This window comes from Artibeus jamaicensis, unplaced genomic scaffold (genome assembly GCF_021234435.1).
Source record: "Artibeus jamaicensis isolate MK-2021 breed Jamaican fruit bat unplaced genomic scaffold, CSHL_Jam_final contig_233, whole genome shotgun sequence".
Taxonomy (NCBI): Eukaryota; Metazoa; Chordata; class Mammalia; order Chiroptera; family Phyllostomidae; genus Artibeus; species Artibeus jamaicensis.
In genome coordinates this window covers 25,886,639-25,912,613 of record NW_026521486.1, presented here as the reverse complement: position 1 = coordinate 25,912,613, position 25,975 = coordinate 25,886,639, and positions in this window count along the sequence as shown.

The window sequence follows — 25,975 nt, the reverse complement described above, 5'->3', positions numbered from 1 at the left end:
CCCCTGGTGGCAACTGAAGGTGGAAAGCAGAGTGGCTGAGTACAGGTTCCCATAGCCTTGGGACTCTGGTGTGTAGAATCTGTTTTTTGGGAAAAGTAAAAGAGTTAGGGTACAATTAAAAGCACAACACTAAGCCCACTCTAAAACTGTTATTTTAAAGATTTGGTCTCCACACTTTAAATCTGAACTCTCTTTATTTGTAATTATTTTAGCATTGTGATTTAGGGGGTGGAGCAGATTCCAATACTATGCAGGAGAGAAAAATAAAAGCTCTTTAACATAGCTAAACGTGTTAGTTCAGTTAAAGCAATGTCTGTTGAGTATATACTATGCCCCTGGGCTGGTGCTGTGAAGAATATAAAAGATTTTTTAAATGGAGTATATTATATAATATATTAATACAAAAGTATAAAATATTTAAATATATATAATATGTATTTATAAATAAGAGTGCATAAATTAGTATATTTATAGAGGCAGGTTTAATTTTTTTGTTTCAGGGTGTGCATCAAAATATTATTCATTATATTATTTATAAAAACACTGCAGAGATTCAGCTTTCCCCATCATGACCAGGCCTGGATCTCTTCTTTTGGGAATTAGTCCACCTCCCAGAGGTAAAACTCTGAAATTCCTTTTCTGGTCACAACCTTGAATTTTCTATATCTTATCTGCCTTCCTTCAAGCTCCTTTTGTGGTCCTGGCCCATAACCCCTCTGGCTTCATGTACTTCCCCCTTTGTTCTAACTCTGTGTTCAACCACATCAATAGTATTCTTGCCAACAATCTCTTCTTCTTGCCTTCCATATAAGAACAGAAGGTCTTAAACCGTTGCTGAAGAGCACAAATTTGACCCACTTAATTTCAGCTGAACCCTACCCAACTTGGACATCTTTTTATATTTCCAACGTTGAGTCCATATTATATTCTCCAAGTGTTTGTTGAATTTATTGTCACTTTTCCTTTCATTTTTATTGACCTTTTCCACAAGCAATCTTTCCTACCATGTCACTAAAAAAAGATATCTGATTTATGAATTTTCATGTACCTCTCCTCTCGACTTTAAATTTCTTGTCTCCTCATTCATCTTTTCCATACTCCCTCCCAGGCTCTGACCTTACCTCTTCTGAGGTCCACTCCAGCCAGTAGGACTTCTCTCCGTTGCATCTTTAATCTTTTCCATACATCTATCTAGCAGTATCTCTAAAAATAAATCCTATAACAATCTTGAAAAACAGATCTTGTTTCAATCCAGTTAGACTCTTGAATTCATGTCCTATCTCCACTTATTTTATCACTTCCCAACTATTCAAAGGGGTAGTCTTTCTTTTTTTTTAACTTTCTCATCCAGTGCTCATGACCTGACTTTTAAGATTGGGCTATACCCTACAACTCTACTGAAGTACCTATGGCAACATTCCAATGAACTTCTTGGTACAAAATCCAAAACATTTATTTTCTTGGCTCTTCAGCCTCATGGAAATTAACCTAAACCACCATTGAGAAGCAGCCCACTGCAGTTTTCATCCTAGACCTCTGATCTTCTCTCTGTGTCCCTCATTGGTTTCTGCTCTTCCTCCTGTCTTCTCAACTTTGACTTGCCATGGTGTTCTGAGCTTGACCCTCTTTTCCTCCTCTCCATGCTTCTGTAGCACTATCTCTGTCCTCCATGGCATCAACAATTCTGTGAATAAGGATATATTCCAACTCTTCAGCCACCTTATGTTGGTTTGCAGAAATGGTGTTGAAATTTGACTAAATTTGGAGTTAGTTGTCCAGAGAAATGTGTGCATTAAACTGAAGTGAGATTTAGAGTATCGGGGGTGGGGGAGTTGAAATTCATCCTCAAAGAATGAGATATTTGTCTCTTAACCTTCCTGTAATGACTTGTTTTCCCACTTCTGACTTAAGCTATTCCGAATTCTCTCCTCTTCATCTCCCACCTGACTCCCTTTTTACATAATATCCATCATCCTCTATACAAATCTTCAAAGAACAAATGGACCACCATGTTCACCTTCCTTTATCTCTTATCCAGGAAAAAAATAAGGCACTTTTTGAATGTCCATAACACTTTAAATGCATTTCTCTAATAGCAACTATCACAGATCATCTTAATTTATAGTTATTTGGTATATATGTCATCTCCCCTCATAGATTATAAACAACCTGTAGTCAAAAGCCATATATTTACTTATCTTCTTAACTCCTTAGTATCTACCAATGCATCTTATGTATGGAAGGCACTAGTAAATATTTGATATTATAAATTTTAACAGAAAATGGGTCACTTTATTTCAACATCAGTATATTGAACTGCAGTGAAATGAGTCCCTCTGAATTTACCTACTTCTGTACCTACCCCCAATCAAAGCAATACATTGCATGCACGTTTCCATGTTACTCATTTCAAATGGGAATTCAGGTGTTTCTAAGTTTTGCTTTGTCTTTTTGAAGTTACTCTGTGACTGTTTTATAGTTTGTAGAGTGTGCTTGGAATACAGGTATACAAACAGGTAAACAGGTGACAGAGGGAGATACCATGGAGGATATTGATTAAACATTAGGTATCAGAAACTTTTCAGATGCTTTGAGAGGAGCTTGTCACCAGACACTTCACAACCTGAACTGAGTCTCTAACAACACAGCCTATGCTGGGATTGAACTCCCTTTGACCCAACCTGTAGCTTTGTGTATGTGAACACTAGCAATACCAGAGGATCTTGCACAATTCAGGCTTTCTAATCACACAGACATATGCACCCTACATGGTTGTCTAATAGGAGGAATGTATGATGCTGCATGCTGGGTACTTTCCACATCTGTACCTGTGCTAGGCCAGATGGGGGAACAGTTTGTGCTGCTCATGACCTTGTCTTGATGATGTTCCTTTTCTGTGGATTCTTACCCTTTCTGAGGCTTTGTCTATTGAACTTCTCCAAAGGGAAGATGAGAATTGAAGTCATTGAGCAATTTATTTCAGATCTGTATATTTCTAGTGACAAAGGTTAAGATTTGAATGAGCTGGCTCAGAATTCCAGTCTCCAAAGTACTCATTTATCTATAAGTGTGAAGGGATTCATTACATTAGGGGAGATAACATCATTTCTGACCTTATGGACTTCCTGTCTCTTTGGTCTTTGAGCCCTATTCACCTTTCCCCCATCCCTTGGTATATCACTTAGCAATCTGTCCTGTTCCTTCTAGTCGTTGTCACTCTATTTGCCCCCCTACAAAACTCTTGGAGCTGGTACTGTCCTCTCACTACTGCTGGTAACTGATAATGTTCCCTTCTGGCCACCTTCCTCTATAAACCTCATTAAGTCATTGACGATCAATTACTTTCCTGTAGGAGGCATCTTCTGCCACTGTGTGCTAATTTAAAGCATGCTATAGAGAACTGAGCTCAAATAAGTTACATGCAGTGACAAGTCTCTTCTTAAAAAAGTAAATGCAGTCCACTCTTCACTAAGACATGAGGAGGTAGAAGAATTATTGGTAAGATGGGGCAAAATGTGACAACTTTGAAATGCCATAGTGAAAATTAAAATGCAAATCTGGAGGAGAATTTTTCTTTTCAAAAGTCCTGTAAGATCTAGTTCTGTTTCTTGGGAGAGTTAGCATTTTAGATAAAAATGTAGGTCATTATGTAATTAAAGATAGATAGATAGATAGATAGATAGATAGATAGATAGATAGATAGATATGAAAAAATAGCTTCATAAGAGCTGATGATGGAAGGGTAGGAAAGTAGCTATCCTCCTGACAAAGGACCTTCTTGAATCTCTGTTGGACCAATGAAATGAGGAGGATTTTAGGAAACTTAGACATAACAAAGTCTATCCAGAAAAAATCTAGCCATTTTTAATATAACAAGAATGGCTTGCATGACATCAATATAACCTGGCAGCCAAGGAGAGTGGACTGGAATGCTCATGCATGAGCAATGACAACTTCACTGTACTAGTCAATGGGGGTAGTAAACACCAGTGAGTGAACATGTATACTGTGTGGCCATGGCATTCAAAATGACTGAGTGAGTAGGGCTACAAATCTGCATCAAATTTTGTGTAAGCCTGAGCATTCTTACACGCAAACTATTTGGATGATTCAGAAGCCCGAAGCTATGGGCAACTGATGATTGGCAGCTTCATCATGACATCACACCTGCTCAGACATCACATCTACAGAGTTTTCAGGTGAAATATCAAATCACCCAGGGGACTTAGCACCCTTCTACAACCCAGACTTGGCACCCTATGACTTCTGACTTTACTCAAAACTGAAAGAACCTTGGAAAGGGAAAGATTTCAGATGGTCAGTGAGATTCAGGAAAATACAACAGGGCAGCTGATGGCAATTGGAAGAACTATGTGAAGTCACAAGGTGCCTACTTTGAAGGAGACTGAGGCATCATTGTCCTGTGTACAGTGTTTCTTGTATCTTCTTCAATAAATGTCTATTTTTCATCTTACATGGTTGGATACCTTCTGGACAGACCTTGTATATTCTGAAGGCAGTTCTGCCTATGAGGTGTCCATGTGAATTTTCTGCCTATAAACACCTGCAGATGTTGAGGGATACTAGGAAGTAGGGAAAAGACAGGAAGTGTACAATGAAGCCTACTTTCATATAACAAGTAAAGCCAGGAGTCTGCACCTGAGTCTCTTGGTTCTGCCGTGGTTGCTGGTTTGGAGGATAGTTTTAGAAAAAGCAAGACCAAAGGCTTGTTTCTTTAGTCACTCCCACAGAGCAAAAGCTCACCCAAACTTGGAGCTTGTTTTCTGGGCATAATTGTACTGAGAATAGAATTACATTTATTCTCCATTTTCACCTGTAACTCAAGATGCAAAAGGCGGAAAAGAAGGAATTTTATTTTAATGAAAAATCACTTTCTGAGGGCTACCTTCATGCCCGTATATAGACTGGAAGCTGTTTGATCAATACCAAAACCACCAGGGAAGATAACAGCTGTCCAAGGAAGTGTCAAGAAAGCAAAAACCACATCACAGCTGCCTTCAGCTATAACTGCACCTGCCCTGGAATGAGTAAGGAGCCTGCATCCAACCACATCCATGAGGTCCTGATTGTCCACAGGGATTCAGGACACATGTCAGCCCTGAGACAGTTCTTAGGCTGTGCCCTTTGGACTACAGCACCAGAGATCATCACCCAGGGCAGAGAGGGAGTGACTCGTCTCGCTACCTCTACCCTCAGACTCCAAACCACCAAACCATGGCTCAGTCTGTCCTCCTTGCATTAGGAAGACTCAGTCTCTCAGATCTGACAGGAGCACAGCTTTAGGGGATGTGGCTGCTAGAATGTGAATGTGTGCTGGGCCTGCTTCTCTTAAATAAGGGTATCACCTGTCTCTAGAGGAAGCATGAAAAAATGCCTATCTGAAACCTCAGTCATATTCAGAACAGTTTGTGTAGTCAACCCCCAATGTCTTTGTCACACTTTCATTGTAATTGATCATTTGCTTTTAAAATCAAAAGCTATTTTAATGCTCCCTCTGGCTGTGACATAAGAACCATCTGGAAACCAGAGACTAGGCCACTGTGCTGCCTCTCCCTGAGTTGTGCTCTCAGTAACTTATAAATTGCTTTCACAAATCCACCCAAACAGCACAACCACACATAATTCGAAGTCTTTGCCATGAGCTCCCTCATGCTCGTACATCTCCCCGACACACACACACACGCACCGCATACACACTCCTAACAAATAGGTCCCAAATTGCCCATTTCAGTCACTTTATGGAGGAACAGGGATACATTCTCAGTAGATAAAAGTGTTCATTTAGAACTGAATGGACATATTATAGTTTATCGAGCCAGTCTTTTCTCTTTTGCTCTACGTTGCCTGTGGGTCACTGACACTATCGGGTTTGTCAGAAGTATCCAGACTTTATGTGAAGGGAGCATTTGCTTGGTCTGTGATGGACCAAGCTAGTTATCCTGCCAACTGTCCATGTTTTACTCTGGAATCTGTGTGGTTCTGATGTTGTATTAATGGATCAATCCTAAGAGGATGGTGAAGCCAGTCTTCCTAGGACAGACAGTCTCACTGCTTAGATATGTTCACATACATGTGTTCTCTGACCTCTTCTTGACCACACCATGAGTGAGTGTGGAGAGGTCTGTCCTCAGTGGGGATGGGAATGGCAATATGTGCTTTGGGTGATTCAGCAGTTTTTCCTCTCCCAGAGTCAGGAGCAGGAAAATATCGTGTCAGCGGGGAGCAAGGAGGCTAGGGAAGCATCAGGTAGAACTCTTACCAATAAAAACATAAACGTAAAATAGTAAAAATACCTTTTCTTTGACATGAGTGCAATTGGAGATCAACCAGGGCACGTAAACGGCTGTGTTTTCCCTCATTCACTTGTCTCTTGCCTTCTCTTATTACCATTTCTCAGTTTAGGGATCTTGAAGTATTCTGTGTCCTGAGTCAGCTTCAATCAGCTCACCCTCAAAAGACACATGCACACTGTTGGGATGAGAAGCTGAAAGAGCACAGAGCTTGAACGTGCACATGGTGTTAGAGCCCAAGAAGCCTGGTACAGTCAGCACTCTCGTATTTTAGTGACCGAGGACAGAGCCTGCTGTGCACATCAGGGTTCTCTGGGTCCCAGAAAAGAGAACAACTTTGTTATTGATTGCTCCTGAGATTCCTGGACACTTTCAATGATCAGGGCAGTTATATTGGGTAATTCTTGGTATCAGGGACAAAAAAAATGGAGCACATTTTCTACCCCACCAAGAGGCAGAAAACTTTCTGTAAAAAAAGTTGAAGTCCAAATAACTGAAATGTTTTTGAGGAGTCATTCTTTGAACATTCTTAGCTTACTTCCCACATCAAAGGCCATGAGCTGTGGCAAGTTGTTGCCTGACCTTGCTTCCCCTCTGTGGGGAGTTTTAGGATCACCAGCAGCCCACACAGGTCTCCACCACATTTAGCCTATGGTACATTCTGAGTAAATTGAAGATCTTGGTATGTGGTTGTGGGATAATTTACCATAACTATTTTTCCAAATGGCTTCCTTTGACAGAGAAATATAATCATCTTTTAATTTCACATATGAAAAAGTTGGAGAACAGCAGAACTTGATGATGATATAAGTTATTCTGGTCAGCTAATAGAAGATTCTTGGCAGAACCCAAACTTGTCTGACTCTCAGCCTACTCCACTGAGTAATGGTACACTTCAGGTGTCCACTGCACCCTATGGTTTGGCATCTAATAGTGGAGAAGAATCATGAAAGCAGGCTGATTTATCCAAATCTTTTCCATGGACATTTGTCTTTGCGGACCCATATGTACACACACACACACACACACTTCACATGAGTCTATAGACACAAGTCAAAAACAAAACAAAACAAGAGCTTTGAAAACGAGTAGCTGAGTTTTTGTAATAAAGAAAGGTTGAAGGCTGAATAACAAAAGTGTTTTTGAATTTTGTGGGGTAAGACATTGTGAACATTTTTTTATTGTTTAAAACAGTTTTACATGGCATGTAACCCACACAAATAAAAGCTCAAGAAAAACTAAGAGAATTTTTTTCAGAGTGTTACGTGGGGAAGAGAGCCTTCAGGAATGTGTGTGAGAAAGTCCTGGGACTCTGAACATGTCATCAGTTAAAGTCAGTCCACAGTGAAGGGGGCCACCTCCAGGGAGCGTTCCCTAGATTTGTCTTCTTGGGACCTTTATGTAATTTAGTCAAGATCAAACACAGCAAATTGGATTCAAGGCATGAGTTCTGGAAGCATAAATAGAAGTATGAGGTAGTCACACATACAAATGACTTCAAGAAGGAAGGATTTATATCCTCCAGACCCTCCAGTGTGCCTAAAATCCGAAGGAGAGGAGGTATGGGTGTTAGAACAACTGATAGAGCTCCCCTGAGAATTTTTATTTTATTTGGATTTTGCCCCAAGATTGCAATGGCGAATTCTTTAAGCACCCAAAGGCCAGGGAATCCCACAACTATCTTCTCATAGTCCACCTGGTCACTGATGAGTGGTGTCAAAGTAAGGAAGTAATCATGCGTCTTTCCAAGTGACTTTAGTTTGTGTCACAGAGCATTTTATGCACAGATCATTCTGCTGATACTAAGAGCAATGAAAGAGCTGTAAGTGTCCTAGCTTAACATAGAGTTTTTTAAAATTTCATCAGTCCATCCTGCCCCTAGTGGGAAGATAGGAGAGGAAGTAGTCAGATGGAAAAGCCCTTAAATGGGTGAGTGGGGAGTCTTCTATACTATCAACTGTATACTATAGTTAAGAAGAGGATGTATAAGCAGAGAGAGGAGTGAAGTTTTATTCCATAAGTAGGGATGGTGTTGAAGAGGGTACTAGAATCTCCGTGAACTCAGTTTAGAATCAAGCCAATTACAGATATCCTTTCTCTCCTTTTTGCCTCCCAATAGGCCACATGGAATCATGGTGGTAACATAGTAAGCTAAGAGAGAGGGGCCAAGCCAGTTGGTCTTGACCTCATGGTGACTTCATCTTTCTCATGGGTGTCATTACAAATACCTGGATCGTAATGCTCCTTAGTGACAAGTAAGACAGCCAACAGCTGAGAGCATCTGAGCATCTCAGTCTCCTGAGATCACCACTCCCTGTTACATACGCTACAGCTGTATTCACTAGAGAGAGAAATAACAGGATTTGTGGGGACCCTGAGGGTATGAAATAACAGAGCATTAATTAATCAAAATGACAAAAGTTCTTGTGCTTAGTACTGAAAACTATAGTAGAAATGAAAAAAAAGCTCCAAGCATAGCTGCCAAGAACCATTTAGGGAAGCATTATGGAGGGACAGTTTCACGAAGGAGACCCCTCTCTGCACAAGACTGAAGCCACTGCCAAGCCAGTGGCATGCATAAAATGAGGGCACCCTACCGTCTGGAGGAGATTTTAGTGCTGGTGCTAGGTGTCCTAGGGAGAGGCAGAGTGGGATAAAGTTAATTTGAGAGCCCAAGACTGCTGAGCAGCAGCCTCCACGGGAGTGTAGACACTTTCTCACGGAGCCTGGAGCAGAATGTAATTCCTCTGATATTATTGTCTTGACTTCTTCCCAAGCCAAGCTTGTCCATTTGGTCACTGGCTTGCACCTTTCCTTGGCCTCTTGCTTCCTGTAGCTTACATGAAGGAACCGTCTGCATAACCCTGTTTGCCTAAGGCCTGGTGGATAGGAAGATGAATGAGGCTAAAAACAAAACAATGATCTCTGGAGCAGTGTGATTGTTTTATGATTTCCTTTGTTTCTTTTTCACTTTCTTTGTCACTTGCTGGAGAAATGTACTCAGTCTGGTTATTACCAATCAGATATGCTACTGGCGAAGTTTGGTGTGGGAATTCATTAAGAACGAATAGAATCAGCATATTTCATTTCATCTTGACAGCCCTCTGGTTTCTTATTCTTTCCCAGATTTATCTCTTCTTTCAGCCACTTTCTTCTCCTGGGTAGTCATGATTCCAAAACAAATTTCAGTGGTTGGTGCTAGACAAAAAGAATGATAGTCGTAATACTAGATAGACCAAAACACCCATGTTTTTACCTATTGCTAAGTGGGCTTCATCATAGAGAATAACCTTCAAGGTTCTTTCTGTGGAAACTCGTCCTCACCTAGCAGCCTTCTTGGCAGCTCTCCTGGTTCCTCTCCTCACCTTCTTTCCTGTGAAGGTGGGATATATTTCTTAGGCTGCATTGTCATCTATCCTATTAGATTGTTCAAAGAAACCCTTGGCAGTAATTTCTCATGGTTTTCTCACTATTTTTTAACTTGGGAAGATACGGAAGGTACAAAGAATGATAAACAAACAAGAAAGGTTTTATTACCTGATATTTCAACTCAAGGTCAAGTGCTGGGGAAGTGCATGCTCTCCAGTGATAGCCTGCAGTTTTGCTAGTAAAGAGGGGTGTGCTCTGGAATATTAAGCAACTTCCATGAGCATGTGCACCGAGGCCTTGATTGAGGTGCCTGTCTGTGCACAGAGGCATTTTGTGGCTGTTATTGTATTCTCTGTTTTATTGCTTCAAAGCACAGGCCTGGCATGATGGGGGAGGCTTAGGTTTCGGTCTAAACATGCTGGTGATAGAACAGTGCTAAAACCACAGCGTTTCTAAATATTTCACCCAATAAGCTGCTGTTGCACATTCTTTTTTTAACATTAATATTGTGTCTTCTGTTGGAATGAGAGCAGGAAAGAATAGGAAACAGATTCAATGACAAGCAGACAGAAAGCTATCTTCTAAAAAAAATGCTCTTCCCAGAGCTGAAAAGAATCTAGAAGCAAGGAAGGGGGAAGCCAGGGTAGAATGGCTTGAGGGTGAAGGGACAATGGCCCTGGCATTCAGATGCTCTGGGTCACTCTGTACGAGGTCTGAGAGCCGTTGGCTATCAGCTCCAGCAGAAGGAGAAGCTGTGCTGCTGCTGACTGTTCAGAAAGCGGTGACAGCATGACTTCAAAGAGAGGCACAGATAGGCTTCCTTCCAGGAAGACATTGATGAGCATTGCACCTTAACTCTTCAAATCCTTGTCTACAAACTTGTAGGGCAGCTCCTCTCAGATGATTTCTATTCTCCAGTCAAGAATATTCTGGGTAGAAGATGCTTAGACCCATTATGATTACATTGCCTTAATTTGGGAAGCCAAGGGCACAGTGGGGAGCAAAGTGCATCTGGGGAATATAGTTAACAGACGGTTTTGCTTAGTGTTGGAATGACTTTGGATCACAAAGTTAGGTCACCTCTGAGCAAGAAAATCTTTAAATAAAATTATATCTTCCCATCTCCAGCGAAAACACCAGGTTTGTAATCTGATTACTATTTACCTCAGGAAGGAAATTGGTAGATTAGATTACAAATAGGCATTTACAGATTGATTTAATCCCTAGTTTTACACAAATTAACATGGAATTTACTGACTCAGACATGATCTTTTAAGCTATAAAGTATCATTGGAGGGCATTAGATCAAATGTTCTGAGCCAACCAGAGAGGCTAAAATGTTAAGTTACCCTCTGAAATGTTCTGCTCTGTAAATCCTACTGTATCCACAGAGGGTTTGGGAGTTAGGCAGCAGAAGGAGAGGAGCAGAGGTTCAGCGATTGAGACTTGAGGTCATTTCTTCATGATTCAAAAGTAATAATAAACCTAAGAACAATCTTCCAATTAGAAGAGAGCAGAGAAAGTGAATTCTATTCTTGTCATTTAGAGATATTTGGTTAAAGTTTAGAATAAATATCCAGAGTTAATTGTTAGTTTTTTAATCTAAAGTCTTCTTTTGAAGAGATTTGGCCTACAGTTTACGAGCGTAACCTGGGAGACGATTTACTAGTGCACTTACTGAGTGGAAACCCCAGGCCAGCAATAGTGAACAACCAGGCCCCCATGAAGGTTACATATTGAGGAAAATAGACACAAGAAACAAATAAATATGCTTCATGTCAGACACTGCCAAGCGCCTGTGAGAAGAGCGAGGCAGATCAAGGCAGGTAGGGGATTGCGGTAGGTGTGCGGTTCTTACTTTTTGTAGGGTGGACAGGAAAACTTCTATGAAAAGGTAATGTGTGAGCAAGAGCTTAAAGGAAATGCGGGAGTGAGGCTTGGGACTTGGTGTGTGAAAGGTTTTTCAAGTGAAAAGGAAAAAATTACAAAGTCCTTGTGGTCAAGCCCCATGCTTGAAGCTCTTAAGGAAGAGCCAGGAGGCCAATATTTGGAGACAGAGTGTGAGAGATGAGGGCAGGGAGGTGTTATTGATCCATCAGCCTGGTACACTATTGTAAGTATTTGGGTTGTTACTAAGAGCAAGATAAGAAGTCACTAGAAGGTTCTGAGGAGAAAGTGTTATGACCTGACTTCCACTGAGAAAAAAACACAAAAACCTGTGACTGATGTATTGAGAATATACTGCAAGAGGGTGGGCAATAAAAGAAGCAGCCAGTCTGGTTAGGAGGCTCCTGCAGTAATCCAGGTACATGACAGTGGCTTCGGCAATGGGGCTAACAGAGGAGGTGGTAAGAAGTGGCGAATTCTGGAAATATTTTCAAAGGTTTGCTGATGCATTAGATTTCAAGTAAAAGAAAGAAAAGAATTGAGAATTACACTAGAATTTTTTTTGCCTCAGCTACTGGGAGTTTGGAGTTACCATTAATAAGACAGGAATCATGCAGGTGAAGTAGATTGGGGAAGACAGCCTTATAGTAATATGTCCATCAGACTTCCAAATAGAAATGCTAATTGACTGTATGAACCTGGAGTTTAGGAAAGAGGTAGAGCCTGAAGATATCATTTGTAGTTCATCAGCATCTGGATGGTATTTGAAGCCATGAGACTGGATCTGGTGAGTGAGTGCAGATGGAAGGGAGCTTCCAGGTCTGAGCCTGGGAGTTGGAGTAGGAGGTGTTCGGAGCCCCAGGAGATCAGGAGGAGCCTGCACTGGGAGGAGTGGCCAAGGGTAAGTCAGGCTCTACTGTTGAGCAGAGTAAGATTATCTGGAAACATGGAGGTCATTCCACTGATGACCTGGGAAAGAGCTATTTTCGTGGACTGGTGGGAACAAAAGCATGATAGGGGCGGATTCAAAAGAGAGTGGGAAGGAAGGAAGTGAAGACAATATGAGTAGGCAATTCTTTTAGTGTTGATATAAAGAGAACATAGCAGTAGACAGTAAAGGACATGAGGCCCAAGGAAGGGTTATTTTTAAGATGGGAGAAGTAGCCTGTTTTATACTGATCAGAACGATCCAATGGTGAGGAAAAGTTGATGACGCTGAAGGAGAAGGGCGATTACGGCAGTGATGGTTTTGATGAAGTGAGAGGGATGGGATCCAGGGCACGAGTGGCGGGACCGGCTGCAGGAGCCTGGCCAGGCTGATAGAGTAAGAGCAGGCAGACCGTGTATTTGGGCACATGTACAAATGGGGTGGCAAGTGTGATGGTGGGAGTGTGTCTTTTCTGACTGATACTTTTTGGTGAAATACAAAGGGATTTTTATCAACTAAGAGTGAGTATTGGGGAGTGGGAATTGGAGGTTTGAGAAGAGAGTGTGGCATTAAGCATTTACTTGAGGTTCCTTTCATCATGAGTTTGAAAGAAATTTGAGCACTTCAGCTACTTTCAGCTTCTTAGACTGGAGAGTCAGATTTAAGCAGGTTTGGGGGTTCATCAGGTGACTCCAATGAAGGCAGCAAGACACAGAGTTGGGGCGACTGCAAAGCAGTGACTATGATTGGCTGTGGATCTAAGCTGGGTGGAGAGAAGACTAAGGATTTTTAGGGAACAGGGAATAATGAAGTGTGATAGGAGGAAGGGATGAAGATGCAGGTTGAAGTCACAAGATTATTGACCCAGGTTCCAGAAGGAACAATCTGGAAATTAGGAGCCAAGTCAGAGAGTGGGATGCTGGAGGTTTGATAATGGAGAAGCTGTAGTTACTGGTAATGACCTATATAGTTTGGGGTTAATGTGGGACAGTGGGCTCAGGTTAGATGTTGGAAAAGGGTATTGAAAGAGCAGAGGCCAAGGAACTGAGAGGCCAGGATGTGGGAATGGTGGTTGTTTATATGACTGTCAAAGTCAACAAAAATTATGATGAAAGTGGTACTGAATTGAAGACAGTGACAGGAAGGAGAGTGAGTCAAGGATATTACTGCTTCAAGCAAAGGAAGCAGCCAGTATGGTCTGATGTGCTTCAGGGCTGGATTGTTGTTTTGTATTGATTTTTAAGGAAGAAGGAAAAGAAGATAGTCCAAAAGTGGCCACGAGGAGCAAGGAAGGTGCCTGCTCCACCCCTGGGCCCAGTGGCATGGGAAATGTGGGACAGAAATGCCTGTCATCTGAGAAGGTCCCCAAGGGAGGGCCAAGTTTCACTGAGTAAGGAGGTAAAATGTATCCTCAGGGTCATGGCTGACAATGAGCCCTGGATTCATGAAAGGATTTGGGGAGTTCATAAAAGATGGGAAATGAGCATGGGGGGGAGATATCCTTGGTCATCTGGGATGAAAGTCTGAGTGGGAAGAGCTATTCATAAAGTCTTGGGCTTCTCATGGTGACTGTCCCAAGCAACACTCACAGGCATTTTGGGTCAATCCAGATGGTTTTGGTCAGAATGAGGTGGTCAGGCTGAGGGTACTGGGGGAGGGGCTCGTGAGCAGCACACGGGACTCGGGTGCCTCTTTTTCTATCCTAAAGTTTGTTTCTTTAACTGCCACTAAAAACCACTACTGCCATCTGAGGTAGGTCACAGTATAGAAGTCAGCAAATGTGACTGCAGGTTGAGACGGCATTTTGACTATTTGCCCTGAAAAGAACACATTTGCACAGTAAATCTTGTCTTTTCTATTTTCAAGGCTCCCAACTAAGTTCATTTCCTTGGGGAAATCATAATCTTTGTTCACCTTTTTCCTCATTTATTCTTTAAAAAAAAAAGTCAAAGTGAAAGAATTAGAAAGCAGCTTTGCTTCTGCCCAGTTCTGCTAAATGGAAGTTTTCCCCGATTATTTTTATTTAGTATTTTCTTCTGAGACAGTGACGAACAGTAGGACAGTAGCATAAGGAAAGTATTGACAGTCTTCAAAAGCCTTGGGCGAGAGGTTTGGAAGATCAGGGGGGAGTTGAGGGGGTGGGACTTCGAGTAGGCCTGCATGAAACAGGCACAAGGGGAGGCTTTTAGGGAGAGCCTGAGAAAATCAGTCAGCTGACCAAGGGAGCCGGAGGGGTGGGGGGCAGAATCCACTGTGTTGGCATTTGGAGACTTAGCAAGAGCAACCTGGAGTCTGGCCCCAGGTACGCTCCACATACTTCTGACACAGACGGTGTGCTGATTCTTTTTTTTTCTCCTGTATCCTTAAAAAAAAACCATAATTTGAAAAAAGACAGAAGCTGTTCAACCATTTCTAGCACACAATTTCTCTAAGCCTCCACAGACTCTCGAACAGGGCATGGATCTGATCCCAATGACTGGGGCCACTGGCTCAACTTCTCCGTTGACATGCCCAGTCATGTCCTGCCGGGCATTTTCCCGGAAAGATAAACTTACGTTCATCCTGGCTTGTCTCGTGCCACGTCTTCAGTTCTCGTATTAGAAGGTCGTTGTGGCCAATCCAAGGGGCTGCAGTGTGTGCTTTATGCACTGAAGACTGAAGAAGCCCCTTAAGAAAGAAAGAGGAATCGAGGAAGCTGGCCAGGCATGGTGTTGTCACGCCCTCAGTTTGCTTTCTCACCTCTGGGAATAAACCCCGTCAAAGGTGAGCAGAAAACAATGTGGCTTCCTTTGCCCCTGCCTCAGATTTCCCTTAGTTCAGGTTGCCCTATTTATTTGGGATCACCTCTTTGTTAAGGGAATTTATGGGGGGGGGGGGGAGATCTTCATGGGAGTTTTGTGACTCAGTGGCCTTCCCAAGATGAATACTTCAGAGTAGCCCTGACATTTGTAGAAACGTTTCAGGGAGCTAAATGGTATGTTACCTTGCCGATCAGAGGAGGGACTGGGTAGGGCAGTGAGCTCTTGTCCCTAAGGGCAGATTTCTTTTCCTCCACTTGACAGGGGACAGTGCTCCAGCAGGGTCGTAATTATCCTTTGCTGAAGTGACTGGCACATGTGCCTGTGAGCGTGTGCACGAGTGAGTGAGCGTGAGGGACTGAGGATGGAAACCACACAATACGAATCCACTGTGGGGCTGGGCTGCAGACCCCGAGCGGACCCCCTCCCAAGGCAACGTGGCCAAAGGGACCCATGCAGACTTTCCCGGTGTGGTGGCCTCCCCAGGGAAACACAGCCAGCTCAGGCTGACCTTGACTCTGGGAGGCCCAGACCCCACCCCCTCCCTGGGGCCAGCTCTCCTTCCTCTTAATTCTCCGATCCCCAGCCCATCCACCTTCAAGTTCTTTTTTGTTTGTTTGTTTTCTTTTTGTTTTCTGTAAATATATATCTCTTATTTTGGACGTGCAGGGATCAATTGAGATTCTGGAGTGGGGGGAGGGGGCGGTGACTGGGTCTTTTTATTTTTTCCTTTCTCGGATTTTGGTGTTTGAACTTGAAAAAAATAATTACAAGTATATATATATAAGCAAATGACTTACCTTAAAAAAAGAAATAAGTTGATTTCACTCTTTTGATTTATCTTGTTTCTCATTGGGGTTGGGTGGGGGTGGGGGGTCTTCTGGGTGGAGGGCTTTTTTGTGAGCTGTATAGATTTCCAGTTTGGACTTGTTCAAATGATGCAGGAACAAAAATTAAAATGAATTTAAAAAAAAAAGACACAACATAAAAACAAGAAAAACTTTGTGATGTATAAAAGCTGTAAATAGTCAGATTCTTTCTCTTTTCTAATGGCAAATTATTTCTGTCACTTTATATTCAAAAAAATAAAGAAACTTACCACAAATTATCAGGGTAAAAAAAATCAAGAATCAGAGTTGGTTTTTTTGCGGGGGATTGGGCCTTTGGATATCTGTGCTTTCTTTACTGTGGCTTGGAAGACCTTGTTATAACAAGATGCTGTTTGGGACAACCCCTTTCCCATTTGGTGTCTGCTCGTCAGTGGTCATCTCTACTGACAGATCCGGGTGCGTGCGGAACCTCTGCCAGCTGAGGCTGTCGTCTCCTGGCGAGGGGTTGGGGGAGAGTAAAAGATTACGATCTGAAAGTAATCTCTTAGTTTCCACAACATGTTTTCTTTACTACATAATAACTGTCATCTACACTTTTTTCTCAAAACGGAAACATTTAAACATATTTAAAAATAGACAGAATGGTGTCATGAACCTCCATGTGTTCATTCATCATCCAGTGTCAACAGTGATCAACTTCTGCCAGTCTCGTTTCAGCCACACCCCTCCCCACTTCCTCTTTCTAGTCTATTATTTTGAAGTAAATTCCATAACTGTATAACTTAATCTGTAAATATCTTACTGTGCATCTCCAAAACTTAAGGACTCTATTTCAGAGTGACTGCAACGTTGTGACATCAGAATGTAGCAATGATGCCAGGAAGGCAAGCACCTGACTACTGTTCCAATATCTGATTGTCTCAGCTATAGTATCATTTTACAGGGTTTCTTATTAGAAGCCAGATAAGATTCACACAATTGGTTGCTATTTCTTCTGAATCTATAGTCTCATCCCTCAACTCTTTTTTTTTCTTGAAATGTATTTGTTAAAGAAATGGAGTCTTTAATTTTGTAAAGGTTTCCACAATCGGTTTTTGCTGGTGGCCTCCCCAGGTAATCATTAACAGGCCCGTGACCTCTATATTCCTTATAAACTGGTACATGTCTTACTCTTTTTGAATTCTCGTTCCATTGCTTAGAGTGCAGGTGGCTAACACAAGGCCCGTGGGCTAAATCCCGCCTTCCGCCTTATTTTATCCTGCTGGCACCTTGTTTCTACCCAGTGGCAGCGCCGAGCTCCTTGCCCCTACTTAAGGAGTAGTTACATTCATACAGCGCAAAAATTACGTTCAGCTTTTTGAAGGAAACCGAGAGGCTGATGCGGCCTCTGATGAAAATGAGTTTCACACCCCTGGCTTAGAGGCATCAGGAAAGCAAACTGGCCCTCATTTTAACCAGCGTGCAGTGCATCTAAAAGAATTGCCTAATCACGGACATCTTCCAGGTGGACCACAGTAACGTGGGTCTGTTAGCAAGGTGACCAAGCTCCTCTCAATGCCAAGAGCAACAAAGACTTGGTTGGCCCCTCAACCTGTCCCTTGAGCTATTCCATTTACCTGCATGACCTTTTTTCTCTAGACCTAGTTCTGTCACGGACTGTGCCTGTGGGTACTGGATGAATTCTCTTAGTATACTTTGATTTCTAAATTACTCAAAAGATATTTCCGATAATAAAAATAACAGAGATATATTTAGCTTTTCAAATGGAAATCATAAAGCACATTTCAGCATCACTTTATTAAAGAGCCACATGTTCCTCTTTTAATCCTAGTAACAGCAAGTTCTCCAATAATGTTATTTCATTTTAATGTTTATGAGGAAAAAGATTAAAGCTCAGCAGGGCCACTGTCTGTGGAGTTGGTAGGTTTCCCCCCACATCTGCGTGGGTTTTCTCCAGGTGCCAGATTCCCCCCACCCCCCATATCCCAAAGATGTGCACAGGAGGTGAATGGGCGGCAGGTCCAAATCGCTCTCACGTGAGTGTGGGTGTGCGATGCGCCGTGTGATGGAAGGGCCTTCCCGTCCAGGGCGGGATCCTGCCTTGCACCCTGAGCTGCAGAACGGTGCTCCAGCCATCTGTAACCCTGAACTAGAATGAGCAGGTTGGAAAATAATTATCTTACTGGCCTTCATTAATCTTTCTTAAAAGCGTGTATAGCTCACATTTATTTCAATGTTCAATATTAGAAGTATTTTAGGTCTTTATTTAGAAGTTTGATGATATTTTTGTGACCAGAAATACGCTGCAGGAACTTTACTCTTGTTTACGTCACTTAGTCCACGGTAAAATTGGTTTCTGTGATACGTCGCTTTGCTTAGAGTCACAGTTTCCAAGAACCTGGTGGCAAGGTTAAGTGAGGACTTACTGTACTGGAGGAGACTTGTGTAGAGAACAGTTGGTAGAGCCCCAACTTATGGCTTAGGGCCGCAGAGAGCTAACATGTGGCAAGGTCATGGCTGGAAGCCAGGGCTCCTGATTCCTGGTTCAGAGCTTCTTCGAGGGTGATGCACTGTCTTGCTGGGCTTGTTCTCGCAAGGCCTTCTCTGTGAGGGCTCCTCCCCCATTTTCTTCCCTTCGGAAACAAGACAGTCTCTTTTCTCCCTGCATACGCCTGGAAGTGGATGAGCCCTAACATAAAGCCAGAGCTCTCTTCAGTTAGAGTTAATTCTCTTCACTTCTGGAGATATTTCCTTAAAGCACAAGCTGTCCTTAGGCCACAGAATCGTTTTCACAAGAGTACGGTGGGTTTGATTTAAAAATCTAAGGCTTGTTTCTTTTTTCATTTGTTTGTTTTTTAACTGGAGGGAGACAAGAATTCCACTTCAGTCTTGGCTCTGGTTTTAAAAAGCTGAAGCTTAAGAGCAGGTGTCTGGTTTATGGTGGGAAAACCACTAAGGACTTGGTCAAAGCTTGGGATCACAACCAGAGCATCTCAGAACAGAACAGAACACAACAGAACAGAACTGAACAGAACTGAACAGAACTGAACAGAACAAAAAAACAACAACAAAGACTGACCTAACCAGGCCACCCTGTAGGGATTTTCTAGGCTGTGGCAGGTGTGAGTTCTTTATACTGTTTGCCTTGCCCACCTCCTGGGACCACTTAAATCAATTAGCTCGGAGCACCTGTGTTCTTCACGTCTCGGTGCCACCCTGAGTTCCACGGGGAGGGGCCGCCAGCAAAAGCAGTCAAACGACAGGTGGAGGAGGCAGCAATGTCTCCATCAGCCGACTGTCTCAGGAGCGTGGGCTTCTTGGCCCACTCCGGGATCGATGGCCTTGCTCTGCACTTGCCACTCAAACACCAACCCTGCTCATTTCTTTTGAATATTATTATTTTCTCTGTCCTCTTACGAACCCAAAATAATACCCCCCAAAATATAGATATTCTCAAGAAGCAACTTCTTGTCAAATTCTAGAATGACCAAGGGAATGGGAAAGGCCACCAGCAAGGTGAGTCTGGTATAGAAAAATGATGCCAAGCTGTGCTTTGTGGTCTTCAACTCATCATTTAACTTCAGTGTTCTACACCACAGGGGTGCCCAACCTTTTGGCATCTGTGGGCCACACATCAGATACACAAACACTAAGGAAAACTGATGAGCAAAACAAATGGTTTTACTTAACTGAATTTACGATTTTGTGTTGGGCCCCATTCATATACATCCTGGACCACATGCCGCCCGCAGGCCGTGGGTCGGACGCCCTGAACGGTTTTCTTACCCACAAACCCAAATGTGAACCTCTCTGCTCTCCCCGGCCAAGATTACCCAGAGCAGGAGTTTTCAATTTTGGTTGCATATTGGAAGCATCTGGGGTGATTTTTAAATGCTGGTGCCCGGGCCTCCGCCCGCCCCAAATTCTAATTCAATTGTTCTAGGGCGCAGTTTGAGCACGAGGCATTTCAGAACATCCTCGGCTGATTTTAACACACAGAAGGAGAACCATCACAAATGTCAGTGTATGTGGGGGGAAGGAAGTCTCGTGTTTGCTGCGACTTCCACACTGTGCTGCCGCTGTTGGTTGTGGTGATTCTCGACCTTGCTACTACTCACTGCCACTCACTGCGGGACGGCCCCCCTCCAGAACTCTGGCACCTCTTTCCTCCTCTGTTAGCGCTGCAGAGGGAATGTAGGGTAGGCTCCATCCACTGTCACAATCCAGTCCTTTACTTTCATTTGCCACCACCACACAGGGCTAGATGGATACACTGAAAAATGAGTCTGTCAAAAACAAACACCACATGGAAGTTTGAGATGGACCTTACATATGACTGACTATTCCCATGGTCAGGGGAGGAAAACCCAGGAGCCTATTATGAGAGGTTGGTTTCTGGACATACCGTAGTTCCTGTATTTACCCCACAATTTAGAAAATCTTCCGTCTTCTAAGGGTGCGCCTCTCTCTTCAGCCTTCCACAGGTGGAGTCCTGATTCTCCATTCCCTTCAGTCAGGGAAGCTTACCCTCACTGGTGACTTCTCGGCCTCGGAATTCGACCCTCCCCATTTGCCAGGCAATCCCAGGATGTACCGGTAAATCCCCAAGTACAAGCCTGTTATCTTAGCAATTCATACCAGTCTGACGCCACACAGGGCTTCGCCAGAACAGCCAGAGGTGGGCTTTAGTCCTCCACATGCAATCATCTTTAGAGTCCCATTAGAGAGCAGGTCTTCCCTGTTGACCAATAGGCATCTCAGGTACTATCCCACAGATAATGAAATCTAACCCCAAAGTCAAAACCAGGTGCCCTGTAGGCTGATTCCAGCAGAAAACCAGATTTTTTTTAACTGGCACACTTTTTTGAATATTGAAATTTGAAAGCCTCTAGATATTATCTGCTCTTGAGTTTAGCACAATCCCTATCATTTTTCTCTACATGTATGTCTCATCTTAGGAGGTAGATAAATCAGCAACACTCTCCCTCTTTCCTACCACCAGCCGACAGCACATGCTCACGACTCCATTCTCCTAACTGCTGGAGCATACTCCACAAACTTGAATTTCCAGCGTGAAATAGCATTCCTTGTTTAGTGAAAAGCAGGGGCAATGTTTGTTTTCTTCTTGCTCTCTGTCTTTGTGCCACGGTCCCACCCATGACTAATAAAATGGCCCACTACCTGACCATCTGCACCATTTAAGTACAAACACAAATGCTTTGAATGTCAAGTTTTTTCTGTTTCCATTTTTTCAGATTACATTCAGTATTTGAGTAGATCCTTCCTTAATCCCAGTGAGCACAGCAGTGTGATTTCTCTCCTACCCAGGAAAGCTCCCAGACATCAGAGGAAAGGATATTTGTTCCTTAGAGTTGCATCTAAAAGAGACTATCATTTAATGTGCACCTATTATATTCCAGGCCCATTAGCTCATGTAATCCTCTTAATAACTCCATTTCACAAATGCTGTTATTGAGGCTTGGAGCAACTCAACCGCTTGCCCAAAGCCACACAGGTATTGTTAAAAATAATTAAAGATGACAATTCAGATGATACAAGCAATATATTTAGTATTTCCTGGAGAGGACAGTCTGTATTTGGAGAACTAAAACAGGCCAGGAGGATCCTATAGAATGAAGAATAAAGAACAGGGAAGTCAGTATAGGGCCAGGTTGTCTTGGCACCGGGGAGGGGCCGACAGGGCATTGCATCTCTGGGCAAGCAGAGCATTCACAGGGCCATGAACGGTCCCTGAGTTTTAGTTGGCTGCCGTGGCCCCCTGGGCAGGAGCTGTTCCATATTCGGCCTGGAAATTTACGTCGACACTGTTATGTGACAGACCAGCAAAGCTGGTCCCACACAACCCACTCTCACCAGTAAGTCGAATAGCCTTATGGGTGCATTTAAAAGAATTAACCATGAATGTGAAACTGTTCTGGAAACCGCACTCAGGGTAAATGTGACACTGCACTATTATGTCCAGGAGTGGCTCGGTGTACACTTACCTGATTCTAATAGTCAAGAGTTAGTCACATATACTCACCTAGGCACCAGTCTTTGGAAATCTGGTGCCTTCAGACTCTGTAATACTCTGCTTTGTCCAAAGGGTCACATTTAGTAGCCATTCTGAGAAATTCATGCAGAAATGGTCTTTACCAGTGACAATAGCCACCACCTCCAACACTATAAATATCATCCATCAAGTACTGAATAATTACCAGCATTGTGCTAAATATTTCACATATGTTACCTCGTTTGTTCATAATGATGCCGGGACAAATCATATTTCCTTCCCCATGTCTCATTTCACAGAGAAGGACATTGGGGTTTAGTGAGGTTAATTAACGTGCCTGGAGTTGCTCAGGTGGAACGAATCTACCTCCCCGGACCTTCCCACTGCAGAGCCTCAGCTGGCCTGCAGTACCCGGAAAACACATGGTTTTTGTGGTGACCTTCTCCCCACTGACTGGTCCAGCGGTTTTCAACTCCAGCTGCATATCAGAGTTACCTGAGGAGATTCTGAGAATACAGATGATAAATACTCAGTATTTTGTAAAAGCTCATTGGCTGATGCTAACATAGAGCCAAGATTGGGAACAATGGTTTTAGGTGATGCCAGAAAATAAAATCAGGGCCATGAGATGGGAGAGAGGCTGGAATAAATTTCTGCACTCCAGTGAATGCAGAGGGCTCATGGCCAGAATCCATAAAGCCCAGAAATATTTTTTAACCCCAACCCCATATGTCCTTTGGAGATGTGTCACTTACTAATTTTGGCCTCCAAATTCCATGTGCACCCTTCTTTGCCCTGCTTTGGATGCTAGAGCTGGTTTCTGCAGGGTTCATTTCACCTTTATCAGCCTCTGCCAACAGAGGGCACTGGAGGGACGCTGGGAGGCCGCCAGCTTCTCTTTGTGGCTGGCCCGAGTCCAAGTGCCACAGCAAAGGGCAGTTACCGTGGTCCCAGAACAGCCCCCAGCCAGCGTCCTCACATGCATCCAGGATGCGCTCCTGCAGCAGGTGTTTCCCATTCAAGGCTGAATCCCAGCCTTGCCAGTCTCTGCTTCCTGTTTGCTCTTCCCTCAGTCCCAGGGATGGAAGAGCTTCTCTGCAGAGTTCAATTGCACCTTTCCAGTAAACAATTACTCAGTAAACACTTCTTTAAGTTATTTTGGTTTTACTTCCATTGCTGTGTCACAATGGTAGGAGAATTCAAGTTAATTAATTTGCAAGCTGCATATAATTAGGAGACATTATTTCCTGACAACTTTATATAGACAATTATATTTACATAAGCTTAGTTACATAACATATATTTTATAATGAGCTTTCTGCGTAACTTGTTTGATAATATAATTTATATAAGTAGATGTTTATGTTTTCGTGTTTCATATTTATTCTGGTGGCAGTGGAGGAGAGATAAGGAAGTCTTAATTATTTTGTCTCTCTTTTAATTAGGGTAAACTTACTGGAAAATTTTGGTAAAGCTGGCCCACTCCAAGTTAACGATGATCTCAAACATTGGGTGGGAGCTGTGGAGATGATTCCCAGGCCAGGCCTACGTGCAGATTCTAGGGGAAGAGCAGAACTCCCACTCTTGCTACATATTTTTCATTTATTCATTCAAATGTTTATCATCTACCATATGCCAGATATTGTTCTAAGAGTCAAAGATACAGCAGCTTGCAAAACAGAAAAATAGTCCTGCCCTCGAAGAACTCTCATGCTAGTGCTTTGTGTGGTGGTGCCTTGGAAAGCCACCCCTGCCCTAATGGACCCGGGGATTAATTTCTAGGGCGCACATGGTCTAAGGATCTAGATCTTGTCCCAGGAAGGGCTACCGGTGCGTGGGGGGCCAGCTCCAAGGGAAGAGCCTTCGAGTCAGACACGGATGCATTAATACCTCCTCGGAGAAGGGGTTCTCTTTCAGGCAGACTCTTTTTGAGGAATGCCTCTACAACACGTTATGAAAACCATTCCCGAACTGCCATGAGAAACAGACACATGTGTGAGATTGGAGGAACTCCGGAACTGGGATGGGGGTGGGAAGGGAGAGGTAGAAAGAGGCGAGTGACTTAGAAAGAGAAATCCCACTCCATTCCATTTCAGTTGTTTGTTTGTTGGCTTTGTTTTGTTTTTTTGAGTCTCTCGTAACATCCCTGACAAGTAGGAAAACAGAGTATCAGCATCATGTTACGGATGGGAAAACGGGGGGAAAGTGACTTTTCCAAGGTCGGGCAGTGAGTACAAAGTGGATCCCAGGCTTTCTAAGCCCAGTATGCTCTCCATTGCGCCAAGCTCCCTTCATGGTGATTGAAATGGGTAACTGCAGGGATTTATGAAAAAGAAAAATGGTAACATAAGGGGACAAGGATGATGTGGCAGAAGTGAAGGTAGAATGGAACCAAATACAGAGACAGATGCACACCCTGCCTTATGACTTCGATTTAGTCACGATGACAAAACCTTCACATGAAAACCACTTGGCAAATCCTTTCTAAACATTTAGCAGCAAGAACTGAACAGCATGAATCCATAAAACTTGCTTCAGCTCTTCATCTCACCACCACGGCATCACGGTGTTGACACCTAACTGCACAGAGGCACCCAAGAAAATCCCGAAGCGAGGGCTGCAGTTTAGCCTCGTTTCCACTGGTCTACAACCGGACTATGCTCAGAGCCCGAACCGGAGCCCTGATTGCACGGTGTTGCTCCCCTGACATCCTGCCACGTCAACAAGTACAGCTGTCGTCTAGGGGCAGGGAAGCGAACCAGATTCTTGCTGAGGCACTGCCTTGCCGTAACCACCCGGTGTTTCGGGCTCTGCGCTCTGCCCCACCCCATGGAGTCCGTAGGGTGGCAATCCCCTCTCTCCCAAATCATTCCACAGCTCATGGCCATTCTCACCTAAGTGGGAAAGCAAAATGAATGAGAGCCTTCAGGACGCCACACAGCCACTGCAGGAACTCATATCACCTTCCCCCAGCCCAGCTTTGGCCACTGAGATGCTCTTATGCCACACTGACCAAGGGTGACGAGCACCTGGGCCCTAATTATCAAAAGATGAAGCTCCCTGTCTGTCCCAGTGTCACAGCTCTAGTGCCATGCTGTCCCTTGCATAGGCTCCGAGCCATGGCAGTCTTTATCTTCCACTGGGTGAATGTCAGAGAAGCAGAACTCAGTGGAAGAATTGCAAAAACAAAGGGAAAGCAAAGGAAGAGCTCTCTTAGGGACAGAGACCTTCACAAGAGAGTTTGGAGAAAGGATTCAATGCCTCATGACATGAATTTGTGAGGACTGGCAGAAGGGAGGGTTAAATGAAACCAAATATAGACACAGAAATACACCTTTCCCTGTGATTAGCTCGCCCTTCCCAGTAGCAAAACAAACAAAACAAAAACATGCCCAATCTTCCTCTCCTTTTCCGCATTAAGGTCAATGTCAGACATGGGTCAGATTTCTATTTTTAATACGAACCTTTCTCTTCTCTGTTTTTGTCTTTAACATGGTTCAGGCTCAGCTCCCCTGCCATGGCCTAGGAAGGAAGATGACAGGAGTTCCCCAAAGTGGCAGGATCAGACAGGCCCATGACCTCCGGGAAATGCTTTCCGTGTGAGCTCCGGCCAACCCAGCTCTCCCCTCTCACTGTCTGCCCTGGGAGTGTTGGCTCCTAAAGACGGAGAGAGCCATAGCATGGGCCTGGCGGCCTGTCAGCCAGGTCCACGCTTCGGGGAAGTCGCCTGTCCCACTGGCTTCTCCCTGCACATCCTGGGCCCACACTCCCTCCCATCTGCCTTAAGTCCTCCAGCCTCTCTGCCAGTGAGATGACAGCCCTGGTGTTCAGGCTACTGT